Source organism: Marmota marmota, unplaced genomic scaffold (assembly GCF_001458135.2).
Source record: "Marmota marmota marmota unplaced genomic scaffold, marMar, whole genome shotgun sequence".
Taxonomy (NCBI): Eukaryota; Metazoa; Chordata; class Mammalia; order Rodentia; family Sciuridae; genus Marmota; species Marmota marmota.
Window position 1 is genome coordinate 58549811 of NW_025999900.1, and position 13568 is coordinate 58563378.

Consider the following 13568-nt stretch of genomic DNA (forward strand, 5'->3'; position numbering starts at 1 on the left):
GCGCCCTCCCTAGAGTACTGCGTGCTCAGTCTCCACTGCGTCACCCAGACTCTTCGCCCCTTCCCTCGAGGAGTTCTCAGGAAGAAAGGCTCCGTCCTACCACACACAGCACCCACCCAGCGGGCAAACTGGCACAGAACATCCCTCCGTGAATGTGTCAGATGAACACAGGCACAGAGTAAATGGTGAATGCACGGATGAAAGTCTTAAGCAAAGAAATTAATATCTAAGTGAAAATTTAAGGAATGTGTAGGAGCCCAAAGTGAGGGATATTTGGTGGGGTACAGAGGAACCTTGGCTAGCACTCAGGGTCAGCCGTGTGCCGTGCACAGGTGCCGATGAATGCCTGGGGCCACGGCAGGCGGGCAGCCAGGGAGGCTCCTGTGTCATCGCACACTGTGGGCGGACTTGCCCAGAGCGCAGCAGAACCAGTGTGCCTCAGGCAGGGATCTGGGCACAGCTTAGCTGGGTCCCCTGGCTCAGGGTCCTCCATGAGTGTCTATCAAGCTGCTGGCCAGAGCTGTGGTCTCCCCTGGAGGCTCAGTGGGGGATCTGGAGGAAGCCAGGCCTGAAGCTCATGGGCAAGGCTGTGGGGAGCTGAGGTTCTCACAGGCTGGTGATCGAGGGCCTCCGGAGGGTCACCTGGATCTGCTCACTTCATGAGAAGGTGAGAGAACAAGGGGACCGAGCAAGCCAGGCCACAGGCTTTTGGGAACCTAATCTTGGCAATGACATTCGTCACCGTGGTTGTGTGGCCAATGGAAGGCAGCCCCGCTGCGAGGGAGAGCCTCACAGGAGGGTCCTTTCCCCGCAGGTTTTGTGGAGCCAAGAACAGGTCTGAAGTCCAGCATCAACAGCAAAGTTTTATTCTGTGGCCAAAGAAGGGGGCAGCAGGAGCCTGGCTCGGGGACCAACCTCCCCACCCCCAGGGAAGGCAGAGCCAGATACGGGCTGCAGAGCTTGGCAGGAGGGGTGGCACCAGGTTTTCAGGAAGGGGGTGCAGTTTCGGCCACCAGGCACCACCTGGTGTCTTTCCCTGTCTGGTCCTTCCTGGCCGCGACCATGGCCATGGTCAACGGTCCTGGCCCTGCTGGGTGTCATTGGGCATGGAGATTAGATGATAAGGAGGCTCGGGTCTGTCAGAGGCCCTGGGCAGCCATCTTGCACCCGGCTGGTTTCCGCTGGTTCCTGCAGGAGAACCTCCTGGTGGCCTGCTCTTGAGGAACAGCACGGTCAGCGGGGCAGGCCGACCGTGGAGACAGGCTGTGGCCTGCTCTGGCGGCAGCTGTGCGCTGTTGATTAGAGGTGAGTGGCTTGGTCCATTCCATCCTCAAGGGAGTGTTACTCAAGGGCTCAGGAGAGCGGGGAGGGTCCCTGGGGACAAAAGGCAACAGGACTTTGTGTCCCCGCCACAGGGGAGCCAAGACAGGACCCCGGAAACCTGCCACTGACCTCAGCTTTCCAGAGACCACGCCAAGGCTCCTCCCACTGTGGAAGTCAGAGGCATCTGTCACCTCGCCCAGGAGGCCACTCAGCACGCAGCCCTTGCTCTCTGAACTCAGAGCCCAGGCCCCGAGCTCACAGCCGGGCAGCCCTCTGGGAACCTGGCCCGTCACTGTCCTTCTGGGGCTGTGGGCCCTGTTTCCGCAGCAGAGGAACCCACAGCTGGGTGGGGCTAACTGCTTGGGCAACTGTTTCTCCTCCAGGATGCTTGCCTCACTTCTGAAAGGCCAGAGCAGCTGTTTGTGCCGCCTGCTCTCGGGGCGCAGGAAGCCTCGTTCCTTTGGTGGACTCGGCCTGCGTGCCCATCTCCCTGGGAAGAAGCCAGTCTCACTCCCTCGGGGGCTCCCTCTCCCTCCTCCCCCTCATGGTGATTGTGCGGTCTCGGCAACTCCTTCAGTGCAGAAAAAGGGTATGGCATGACCTGTCCTGGGACCGATGGCCACACTCCTTGCTGAGCCACCCGGTGTCCTCAAGGGCAGGACGGGGGTCTCTGCCAGGCCAGGGCCCAACAGTACAGGCAGCTCACGCCTTTCCTCTGATGATGCAGTGGGTGACAGGTGGCTGGGGGGGTCTCCTGTTCCGCCCCAGGAGACGCCTCTCTTCTGACACACTCCTTCTACCCTGCCGTATTCCAGAAACTTCTCCCTTTCAGCTAGCTCAACCTCCCCATTCTCTGATCCCATTTTTCTTCTTGGGAAGATCTTTTCCCGACTTGCCCCTGGGGGTGGGAGCTAGGGCACCCACTGAGCCCAGGGCCCCATGGTCCTGCTCCCTGGGGCTGGGGCCAGGGGAGGCCAGGCCGGCCACTCCAGCTCTTCTTTCTGATCTCCCAGCAGGGGAGACCCAACACGTCCTGGCTCATGGCTAGGGGGTGTCAGCGCTGACCTGTGGCCATGGAAACTCCAAACCACGCAGGGCCTGTACTTCACAAGGGGCGAAGTGCTTTGCCTCAGGGGTTCCTGGTTCCCAGGCAGAGCACGAGGAGCCTGCAGCTGCTGGGCAGAGCAAGCAGTAAGTGCTCGAAATGGCACCAGGTGAAGAGCCCAGGAGGGGCCTGCGCTGCCCTGGCTCCCCCAGTGCGGGGTGGCCGCCTGAGCCTCCCCTGCAGCAGCTCCGCCTCGTTACCTGGGGGAGGGCAGGCGACCCCCGCTTTCAGGCCCAGACACAGCCTCGAGGAGCTCCCTCCTGCCACTTGTGCATCTACACCTTCTAATGTCACAGGGCAGCTCTCAGGCCTCAGCGTTCCCTGTCCCCTCAGGCTTAGTCACAGGGGTGAGCAAGAGTCAGGCCCCAAGCCTCTACCAAGCAAAGCCACATTTACTGGGCACTTACTGGATACCAAGTACAGGGTCAGGGTCAGGGCACCCCACTTTACAGACGCGGAAACAAGGCTCAGAGGTGTGACTCATCCAGGCGGTGATGCCAAGGCAACTTGGCACACGTTTGGTGCCACTGCCCACCCTCATCATCACCATGTCTGCTGTCCCCTCCAAATCACAGTGTCAAGGAGTCAGCACTCAGAGGACAAGAATCTCCACGGTGTGGAGTGGGGGATTCATGGCTGCTGGCCAGCCTGGGAAAGCTTCCTGGGGGAGGAGGCAGACGGTGAAGGAAGGTGGGATTTCAGAAGCAGAGCCTGTGAGACGGGCGTTCGGGAGGGCCAGGTGCTGAGCGGTGGGAAGGCACGGGGAAGGCTGTGGGCACTGGACGCCATCCTCCGAAGCTCCCTGAGGAGTGGGGAAGTCAGGAGGAGAACAGGAACAGTGCGCTGGGGCCACGTGGGGAGTGAGGGGTCCGACCTGGGAGATGCCTGCATATGGCTGGCCTAGGAGGTCAGACCATGTGTCCCAGACACGGGGACAGCAGAGCCCAGCCCAGGGGGGCCCATCCAGGTGCCAGGTCCTCTGCTGGAGGACGAGACACCCCAGGCCTCGCTCTCCCCAGGACTGGTGAAGCCACGGCCTCTGTCCCCCACTGGGCACCTGGACGCTGGGCAGCAGGGGTGCTGGGAGAGGGGAGTCGATTCATGGGTCACCCCAGGCAGGACCCATGGACCCTCCCAGGGCAGCCCCAGAGCCTGCTCATATTCTCAACTCTGAGCCACCCTGAAGACAGACTGGAGGCTTGGTCAACCTTTCTCCCTTCTAATCAGCCCTTCACCAAGCTCAGGAAGAAGCCTGGGTAGTTAGAGTCGGGAGAGATGACGCTGTTCTTTGTTCATTTGAGCTTCAACGGAAGAAAGATTCCATTTCACATACATTGGGATTCAGGGCATTTTGTTTGAAGTCCTCACTACTATTAAACTTTTTATAACCACCCAGATTGTCCCACCTGCTCATTGAACAAGAAACAAGAAGCCCAGAGAGGACCTGGGAGTTGCCTGAGGACACACAGCATGGAGGGCAGAACCTAGAGCCAGGGTCCCAGTGTTCCTTGTGGACTCCAGTCCATGCTCCCTCCACACACCATGAGGAGCCTGGGGCTGCGGGGCTGGGGGGCGGGGGGAGTGGGCCCGGGGCTCAGGTATTCATGCAGCTCATTCAAGGGGGCAAACTGAGGTGACTCATGGTCTCACCCATACCCCAAAGCACACCCCATGAAGCCACTCCTGGCTCAGTCATTCCTCCAAGGGGGGAGGAGGGAGGCCTCACACATCCTGAATTGAGCAATGGAGGAGGAGTCAGAAGTCCAGGGGTCCAGCCTTACCTACCCAGCAGCTCTGCAGCTCTGGGCTGCTCCTGTCACTTCCCTGGCTGTAAAAAACAAAACAAAACAAACAAAAAAAATACCAGCCTGTGGTCCCAGCTACGAGGGCCGACGCAGGAGGATGGCTTGAGCCCAGGAGTTCAAGGCCAGCCTGGACAATGTAGTGAGACCCATCTCAAAGCAAAACACAAAGTCAGAAACTTTCCAAAAAGCAAATAAGCGCATGGGAGTATGCCCATCTCCTACCACCACGCATATGGCTCCCCGGTAGAGCGAATTCGGAACCAGCTCTGGAGTCGGACACCTGGGACTAAATGAAAATTGCTTGCATGCGGTGTAGATTTGGGCAAATAACTTAATCTCTCTGTGCTTCATGTCTTCATGTGTAAAATAGGGATAGTAAAAACAGGACCTACCCCCATGAACTAAGAAAATCAAGTAAGATAATATGTCTTCAGAGTTTGGGACGCTGCCCAACAGGGAGTGCTCTGTGTCACCTGCGAACAGCTGCTATTGCTGCTGCTCCTTCAGCTCCTATTGACCCCATGGTCCCTACCCACTGTATGATACCCCATTGAAGCCAGGTGTTGGTCTGCCCAGAAGCCCAGCCTGGGGCCTGGGGCACAGGGTAAGGGTGGGGAGGAGAATAGTCTCCTGGAAGTACTAGGACAGATGCCCCCACCTTATGATGGGGTTACACCTGAAATCAAGACGATGATAAGCCCGATGGGTGTTCAACACACCTGCCACCCACACCCCCCGTTTAGCCACCCGGTGGACAGGCAGCTGCCCAGTATCCTAAAGCAGTATCAGATGAGTATTCCAAGCCCAGAAAATATCAAAATTCAAAACTCCAAGGATCATTTCTACCAAATGTGGTCGCTTTCACACCATGGCAAAGTAGAACCAAGTTGGCACCTGTACTCGTAAAATGGGTGTGTGCCCTGGGGGTATGCATGTCGGAGTACCCCCACCCCCACCACCAGCACAGTAGCTCCTCCAGGGGTCAAGTGAATGAATCTTCACACGACAAATGCTCCTCGTTTGAGGCCCAGTCATAATGAGCTTGCCAATGTGAGTCACCCACACCTGGTTCATCGTCTGTTCCTCCTACACACCCCTACAATTCCAGAGCCACAGCGTCAACCATGCTGAAAATTCAGCCATTCAACAAACATCAGTTGGGTGCCTGGCAACCTACTGACTCATGAGCCGGAAGGGGGTAAAATATTAGTGGCTAGACAGGGGTGGCAGGTGTCTTGACGTTATTGGACACATATTTCTTAAGTGCTTGTCTAGTCTCATCTTGAGCAAACTATACTTATGTGACCTTGTTTATGAATTAATGAGGGCCAGCTAATATTTCAGGAGACTGCAGTTTGCTATTTTAGTTAAAAGCCCTTCAGGCTTGACAAATGAGGACCTAGTCTTCTTTGGGTTGGGCTAACTCTTAGGCTAGTTAAAAATCTTTCTGTATCTTTAAAAAGGGGAGGCATCCTGTCAAACGGGCCCTGAAACCTAGGCTGCAGGCGCGTGAAGTCCCACCCACTTTCTGTGACGCCTTATGTCCCGGCTTCTGATTGCTCACTTCCGACGTCAATCGCAGGGCGTGTGTCTGGCGGGGACACAGTGGCGGTCTAACCTTTGCTTTGCGGAGCGGTCGGGTGTATTCTCCGCACGCCCCCCACGCCCTCGAGGCCCCCCGCCGCCCGACCCAACGGTGGAGCCGACCAACGCCTCCTGCGGCACCCTCCCGCACCGGATCGCTCCTCNGGAAGCTGCAGGGCTGGGGCGGGGGCCAAAACCTGCTCATGGCCAGGCGTGCTCTAAGGGTGTGTGGGCAGCCAGGGCACCTGAGCCCGGCTCTCCCAGACTAGCTGGCCTCATGCTGGGCGTGGCTGGGGGCCTCTGGGGCATCTGGAAGCACCAATTTCCTGCTTCTTCCTGGTGCCCAAGAGTTTCCCTGCTGGTCCTGGAAGGTGGCTCAGGTGTTTTTGCATTACCCACCAGGGAGTGGCAGGAGCTGAGGTGATGGCTGGGCCACCTGGCAGCTGGAGGCTGGCATGCCCTCTGGCCACCACAGGGTAGCAGAGTACACAGGGGCAGTAGGGGCCGGGCCTCAAGTTCTGACCTTTTTGCTGTGCAGACTCCTCTCCCATCTGCTCCGGACTCAGGGGACCAGAAGTTAGAGGGCAGCTGGGGACCTGAGCACCTAGGCCTGACCCTTACCCTTGGGGGTGAGGGTGCCTTGGAGGGGATGAAGTGCCTAATCCCACAGGACGCCTGCCTGGGAGTCACGGTGGTGGCAGTGTTTAGGAACAGTACTGGAGGCTGTGCAGGTTTGCTCCCTTTTGTTCTCCTGGCATTTTATTGAGCACCTACTCTGTGCCAGGCACCATGTTGGGCCCTGAGCTAGGTAGTGGGTTTACAGTGTTTGAGCCTGGTGGGGGTGGTGGTTAAAAGAGAATGTCCTTAGAAAAGATAGCTTCTTTGCTTTTTGCTTTCCAGGCCAAAGTCACTGGGCGAAGCCTGAGGCAAGGTCCTGGGTAGAAGCCATGAAGCCTCTTGGCAGGACGGGGGCTGCCACTGGCAGGGTCTGCAAATAGCGAGGGGTCTCGTGCTCCCTGAGGGTGCATTTTGTTCCTGATAAGTGAGGGGATGTTGGATGTGAACAGTGAGCCCAAAGGTCTCTCTGTGCGCCATCTCTGGGCGGGTGCTCGGCAGGAGTGAGAGAGACAAGAGCTGGTCCTCTTGGAGCTCGCTGCCCGGAGGCCAGGTGGGCGGGACCCAGGCAGTCCTGAGCCAGTGACATGGCTGAGAGGGGGCTTTGCGGGCACAGCGAGAGGTCAGTGCACTCTGGGAGAGTTGGGAAAAGCTTCACCGAGGAGGTCTTTTGAGTGGGGCGTTGGAGGATGCGTAGGAGTGTTTAGGAAGCGTCCGGTCCAGGCAGGGGCTGAGGGGTGCGCAGCCTCTGTAGGCCAGGGACCAGGAGCAAGGCCAGGAGGGTGTGGAAACCTGCCGGGGCCAGGCCGGCTGTGGAGGGCCTCCTGCTGTGCTGTGGAGCCTCCCTGTTGCAGCGGGACCAGAACATTTTTGACAAGTAAGAGGTGGTTGGTGTGGGTGGTCTCTGCAGTGAGTGGACGCAGGTGGCAGGGGCCAGTCCACGACCTGCTGGCCCGGTTCGCTCTCTGCCTTAGTTTGCTGGGCTGCTGTAACACAGCGCCACACACTGGGTGTGCAGAACAATGGCGATTCCTCTCTCAGTTCCGGAGGCTGGAAGTCCCAGATCAAGTGTGTGCAGGGCCACACTCCCTCTGAGGACACTAGGGAGGCGTCTGTGCCAGGAGCCTCCCTGAGCTCCTGGTGGTTCCTTGGCTGTGGCAGCCAAACCCCGTCTCCACATTCCTGTGCGGGCGTTTCTGGGTCCACATTTCCCCTTTTCACAAGGTCACCAGTCATAGGATGAGGGACCCACCCCACTCCAGTGTGACCTCATCTTAACGTCACAGCTTCAAGGACCCTGTTCCCAAGTTAGGTTGCATTCAGGGGTCTGGGAGCTGGGACTTCAGCATAGCAATTCTGGGGGCACAACCAACTCATTTGGGTTGTCACAGTGTGTCGGATGCTGGGGATCCGGCAGTGACAGGTGGAGTCCCAATGGTCATTATGTGAAAAATTTTAAATCTCAAGGTTAAAGAGTGATCTTCTGTTTTAGTTAGCTTTGGCATCATCCCGACCAAAAGACCTGATGGGAACAACTTAGAGAGGAGAAATTTATTTGGGGCTCACAGTTCCAGAGGTCTCAGTCCACAGATGGTCCAGTCGTTGGTCTGTGCCCAAGGGGAGGCAGCACATCATGGGGGAGGGCCCAGGGGAGGAGAGCTGCTTGCTCCTGGCAGTTGGAAACAGAGAGAGAGAGAAGGGGCTGCAGGACAGATGCACCTTTCCAGGGTGTCCCCCCCCCCCCAGTGACCCACCTCCTCCAGCCACAGCCCACCTGCCTGTGGTTACCACCCAATAATCCACTCAAGCCAGGATGGACCAATTAGGTTCTAGCTCTCAAAATAAAATCATTGTACCTCTGACTGTTCCGGCATTGTTAGCAGGAACTTCTGGGGGACACCTCATATCCAAACTGTATCATCGTGCTCGACTCCATGTCCTGCCTCCTGGACACACGGAGGCAGGAGTTGGGCCCCCAAGGCCTTGGGCAGCCATACCCTGTAGCTTTGCTGGGCTTAGACGGTGCTGCCCTCATGGAATTGGCAGTCTGTCTAGAACACAGCTGAACAAGTAAGCCCACCTATCAGATCATGCCCTGAGAAAGTAAAGCAAGATAAGGCAATAGGGGTGTGGAGAGGAGCTTCAGTCAGGTGCTCCGGGAAGGCCTCTCTAGACGTGTAAAGAGCAGAGGAGCATTCTAGGCCAAGGGAGCAGCATGTGCAAAGGCCATAAGGTAGAAATGAGTGTTTCCCATTGGAGAACAACAAAAAAGCCATCATGGCTGGAGGTTAGGGAGAGCAAGGTGAGCAAGGACCAAATGTGTCCAGAGCTGGGAGTTCATGGTCAGTTCAGGCCTTTCCTAAGTGAGGAAGCCATTGATGCTGTAGCAGAATATCATAGACTAGGTAATTATAATGGACAGGAAGCCACCTCTTCATACTTGATAGTGGCTTGGGAGGGGACATCTAAACCACAGCATTCTTCCCCCACACCCCCACACCCCATGTCCTCACATATAGAATACATTCATTCTGTCCCAGCATCCCCAGAAATATCCATGCATTCCAATCCCAACTCAGAAGACTCAAATACAGAGTCCTGGGTGGGGCAGGTCCCTGCGGTGATCCTGTGGGTCACACAGGTGATGTGCATCCAGCACAGTGCCCGGTCAGGCACGGGACGGACACGCCATTCCAAGAGGGAGAACGGAGGGGTAGCCAGTCCTGGTATGTCCCACACCCAGCAGCGTTGTCCTCTGCTCTGCAGGGTCAGCCCCATGTGGACAGGGCCAGGGCCCACAGCTGTGGCCACTGGAGCCACCCAGCCACACTGGACTGTGGGCTGCAGACACCGTGCCCAGCTGTCCCTCCGGCTCCTAGCTCCTAGTTGCCTCCAAGGTCTTGAAATGCCTCAGGTCTTCTTTGTCTCACTGTCTCTGTGAATGGCACCTGGTCCTGCCAGCCATCCACACTGATCTCATCTAAAAGGGCGGCTTGGCCGAGTCCTGCATTTGCTGTCCTGTGGGGACATTTCATGCTCTGCTGGCCAGGTGCAGGGTTTCCACTTCTTTAGTTATGAACTCCACTGTGGGTTGTTCGCCCTCGCGTCTCACCGCCTGCCACCGCAGCCCCGGCCTCACTGCCCGGGGGCTCCTTCCTCCAGGCCCCTTCGTCACGGCCCCACCTTCCACAGGGCGCTCAGGCGCAGACACAGGCGGCGGGTTCCTTGGCGCTTTATGGTGAGGATGGCCTTGCCACCCTGCTCCTCGGCACCCTCTGAGACCTCACGAGCATGGCCTACATGTCCAGGGGTCCACTGGTGTCCTGGTCATGGCCACTTAAGTAGTCTCGGAGAACCAGACTTGCCTGTGGCTCTCCTCTCCTGAGCCTCAGGAACGGCCCTCGGTGCTGCGTTCACCATCACAGAAGTGGTCCCCCGCATGCACTGTCCCAGCCGCAACCTTTCTCCAGTTCCAAGGCCACCTCCATATTTTCAGGTGTGTGTCACAGCGACAGGCCACTCCTGGTTCTGACTTTGCGTCTTGGTCCGGTTGTGCTGCTGTGACAGAGTGTCACAGCCCACGTGACTGTAATGACAGGGATTTATTTGGTGAGTGTCTGGAAGCCAGGATGTCCTGCTCGGGCGCGGGCAGCAGGCCGGGTCCTGCTGTGTGTGGACGTGGTGGAGGAGTCCCGGGGCGAAAGGGCTGGAGAGATCAAGCGGGGCATGAGTCCACTCATGGGGCAAGAGCCCTGCCTTTTAATACTGTCACAGTGGCAGTTAGAGTGCCACATGAGCCTGGGATGGGACAGATACTCTAGGATTCCCCGTCCATTAGCAGCTCTCACTGGCTGTGTGGGGACCATGTCGGGGTGAGCTGGAGGTCGGTGGGGACTGTGTTGGGGTGACCTAGAGGTCTCTGGGGACCGTGTCGGAGTGAGCCAGAGGTTGGTGGGGCCATTTGGGGGTGAGCCGGAGGTCGGTGCACACCGCTGCGGCCTCACTGGGGAGTCAGCAGAGGCTCAGGCCAGACCCAGGAGCACAGCCAGTGGGGGGGAGAGTGGAAGAGGCTGGGGGTTGGGGTGTGTGCTAGGGAGCTGGGAAAGCCAGCAGGTGACAAGGGGGAAGCTACTGGGGACCAGTGAACTGGAGCTGCTGCTCAGACATCCCCGTGGCTGGTGACCTTTTGAGGCCAAAGACCTCTAGGTCACCCCGACACGGTCCCCACCGACCTCCAGCTCACCCCAACACAGTCCCCCGTCCTCCGGCTCACCCCGACATGGTCCCCACACGCCCGCGGGTGAGGCCTGGCAGGAGATAGACTCAGAGTCCGTTGGGAGGATGTTCGTGAGCCCAGGCAGCACTTGAGGGGGCAGCACCCAGCTCAGGGCTCTGCAGAGCCAGCCAGCGCTGACCTGGGCCGGGCCCAGCTGCAGGCCTAACAGAACTTCTTAGCCAAGCAACAGAGGAGGAGCATGTTGTGTGACGTCTGCGTCCTGCCCCTCAGAACCCAGGGACATGTTGCCATGGCGAGAGGAAGTCACAGATGAGATTGAATTAAGGAGATGACACCAAGTCATCCAGGGGGTGCAGTGATGTCACAAGGGTCCTTACGAGAATAAAGAGGGCAGGGGACTTGGAGTCGGTAGACGTGATGGTGGAAGGAGGTGCCAGAGCCATGCATAGAAGGAGTGGCGCACTGGGACAGGCAGCTTCCAGGAGCTGGGAGCAGCAGAGCGGGAGAGTCCCCGGGCCTGGCAGAAGCCACTCTCCTCCCGTCTTACCTGCAGCCCAGTGAGACACACTTTAGACTCCTGACCTCCAACTGCAAGAGAAGAAAATTGTGTTGTTTTAAGTCACCAGGTTTGTCCTTGTTTGTTGTAGCAGCAACAGGAAACTCAGGCTGATTGTTGTCCTTACACCTGAGGCTTCCAAACACTCGATCGTCACCTCATCAATGAAAGCTTTGAGGACTCGGTGCATACCTGTGTCATATATCATGTCCCCAAGGAGACGTTTGCAAGGGGCATTTCCTTCTAGTGCCTGGAGCAGCCCATGGCAGAGACCCCAGCCCCAGGCAGGCAGGGCCAGGACCTCCAGAACTGACCTGGACCCTCTAAGAGGGCATGGTGCCCCAGTTCTGAACCCTGTCTTGCTGGCAGGTGAGGCTGGAGTCTCCAGCCTCTTCTGGGATGTGGCTTGAGGTCAGGCTGTGAGGCCAGCTGTGGCTGCTGGAGGCAGGGCCTAGTTAAGGAGGCTGACTCAGCCCAGGGCCAGCCAGCCCTGTCCCTGCAGCCCAGGGGGAAGATGGGCTGGCCAGGAGCTGGGGGCGTGATGGTGGGGGTGGCACAGGCATGGCGGGGAGCCCGACCTCAGGTAGCCCTCAGGTGCATGCAGACAGGGATGTGGGGGAGGGGCGGCTGCGGGCAGAGGTGTGAGCCAGAGGCCTGGCTGGAGATGCTAAAGACTGTTTCCAAGCCCAGGTGCTGTCCTCCTGACTTAATTAATCAGCATCTATTTGCAAACCAGCAATTAAAGATCTGAAATCCTTTGATGTGGCCTGATGAGGTCTGGCAGAGTATAGAATGGAAACTTCTAGAAATGAACTCAGGATTCCTCTCCCCCCACCCAGACCTTTGTACCTCAGGCCCTGTTTGGGAAGACTTTCTCTTGCTCTCTGGGGTGACAGCTTCTCCCTGATCCTCTGGGGAGCTGCCAACCCCCCAAGTCTGGGGGAGGGGAGAAGAGGGACACGTGCGGGTTCAGGGGGAGCCCAGGCTGGCTCTGCAGGGTGGCTTTTATTTGTTCCCTCGACAGACTCCTTATCCCTCCCTGTGCCAGGCCCCGTGATGAGCCCTGGGTCTCAGGACACTGGAAAAGGCAGACAGTCTGACGAAGGGAGGCCAAGTGGCACTGGAGACATGGAGGTGGGGACAACCCTGCCTTCTAGCAATGACCCTTGCCAGTCCCAGTGCCTATTCCCTGGTCTGATGCTGGGTGTGGGAATTGGGGCCAGAGAAGGTCGTTCTCAGAAGTTTGGAGTCTGTCCCTGTGGGGACAGGAGCAGCCCTAGGTGTCACCAAGGCCCCACTGTTGCCCTGGCTGTGCAGCTTTGGCAGGCTAGTCATCACGACCCCAGAAGGCTTCTCCCAGCGGCGTCAGGGTTTGTGACATCAGAGGCACTTCGGGGTGTGCCCATTACTGAGTCAGCCATGAGGCCGACAGGACACTTGCCTGTGGTCAGAGGCCCAGAGTGAGAGACAAGCTGAGCGACAGCTAGGTGTCAGGGTCGGGGGCACAACTGGTGGGGTACTGGGTTTCCATTACAGAAATACGGTGCACAGCCTTCCAGCTGGGTACCCTGTGTGACACTGGCCTCCCTGGGTTGCCGGAGCGCTCTCTTTGACCCAGGAAGTGTGAGCGGCCTGAGTAACACTTCCCCTTGCCGTGTTTTCATGGTGACGTGAGGGTGGATCTGGGGCAGGTTGGAGGCAGGAGTGGAGGCCCGAGGCCTTGGGAAGCTGGCAGAGCAGATTCTCCCGTGGTTTCCCTGGCCCTGGGAAAAGGCCCTTCTCCGCCCGCTGAGTTCTCAGCCCTGGAGAGACCTGGCTCTGGGAAGCCAGTCCATCTTGACTGGACTTAACCTTGACTTAGCTGGGCTGCAGCGTGAGCTTTGCCGGAGGCCGTGTGGGGAGATGTCTGCTGCATGACCCCAGATCTCCAGATCCTTCTGGCACCTCTCGACCTCCCCCTGCTGCCAGCGGGGGCCTCCTCATCACGGGCTTTTCCCTAGATATGAGCCTGGCCGGGTGGAGGGGCCTGGGTGCTCTCACCTGTGTGTGTGACAGTGGCCTTGGCAGGGGCTGGATGTACAGGAATGTTTGAGCGAATGTCCAGGCAGGATGGAGGCGCAGGTTGGAGGTTTTATGTTTTACAAAATGGGTCAGTCTGCGGGCCACAAGTGACTTTCCTCAGAACCAGAGATACCTCTTCACCATGCTGATCCCGACCATCCCTGTCCTGGCACTGTGACAGTCCGGGTGGGCATCTAGGATGCTGGCCACGTGCCCAGGCTGGAAGCTCAGAGGCCATCCACCAGGTAATGGCCGGGTGACCCCGTCGGGTGCTTTTGAAAT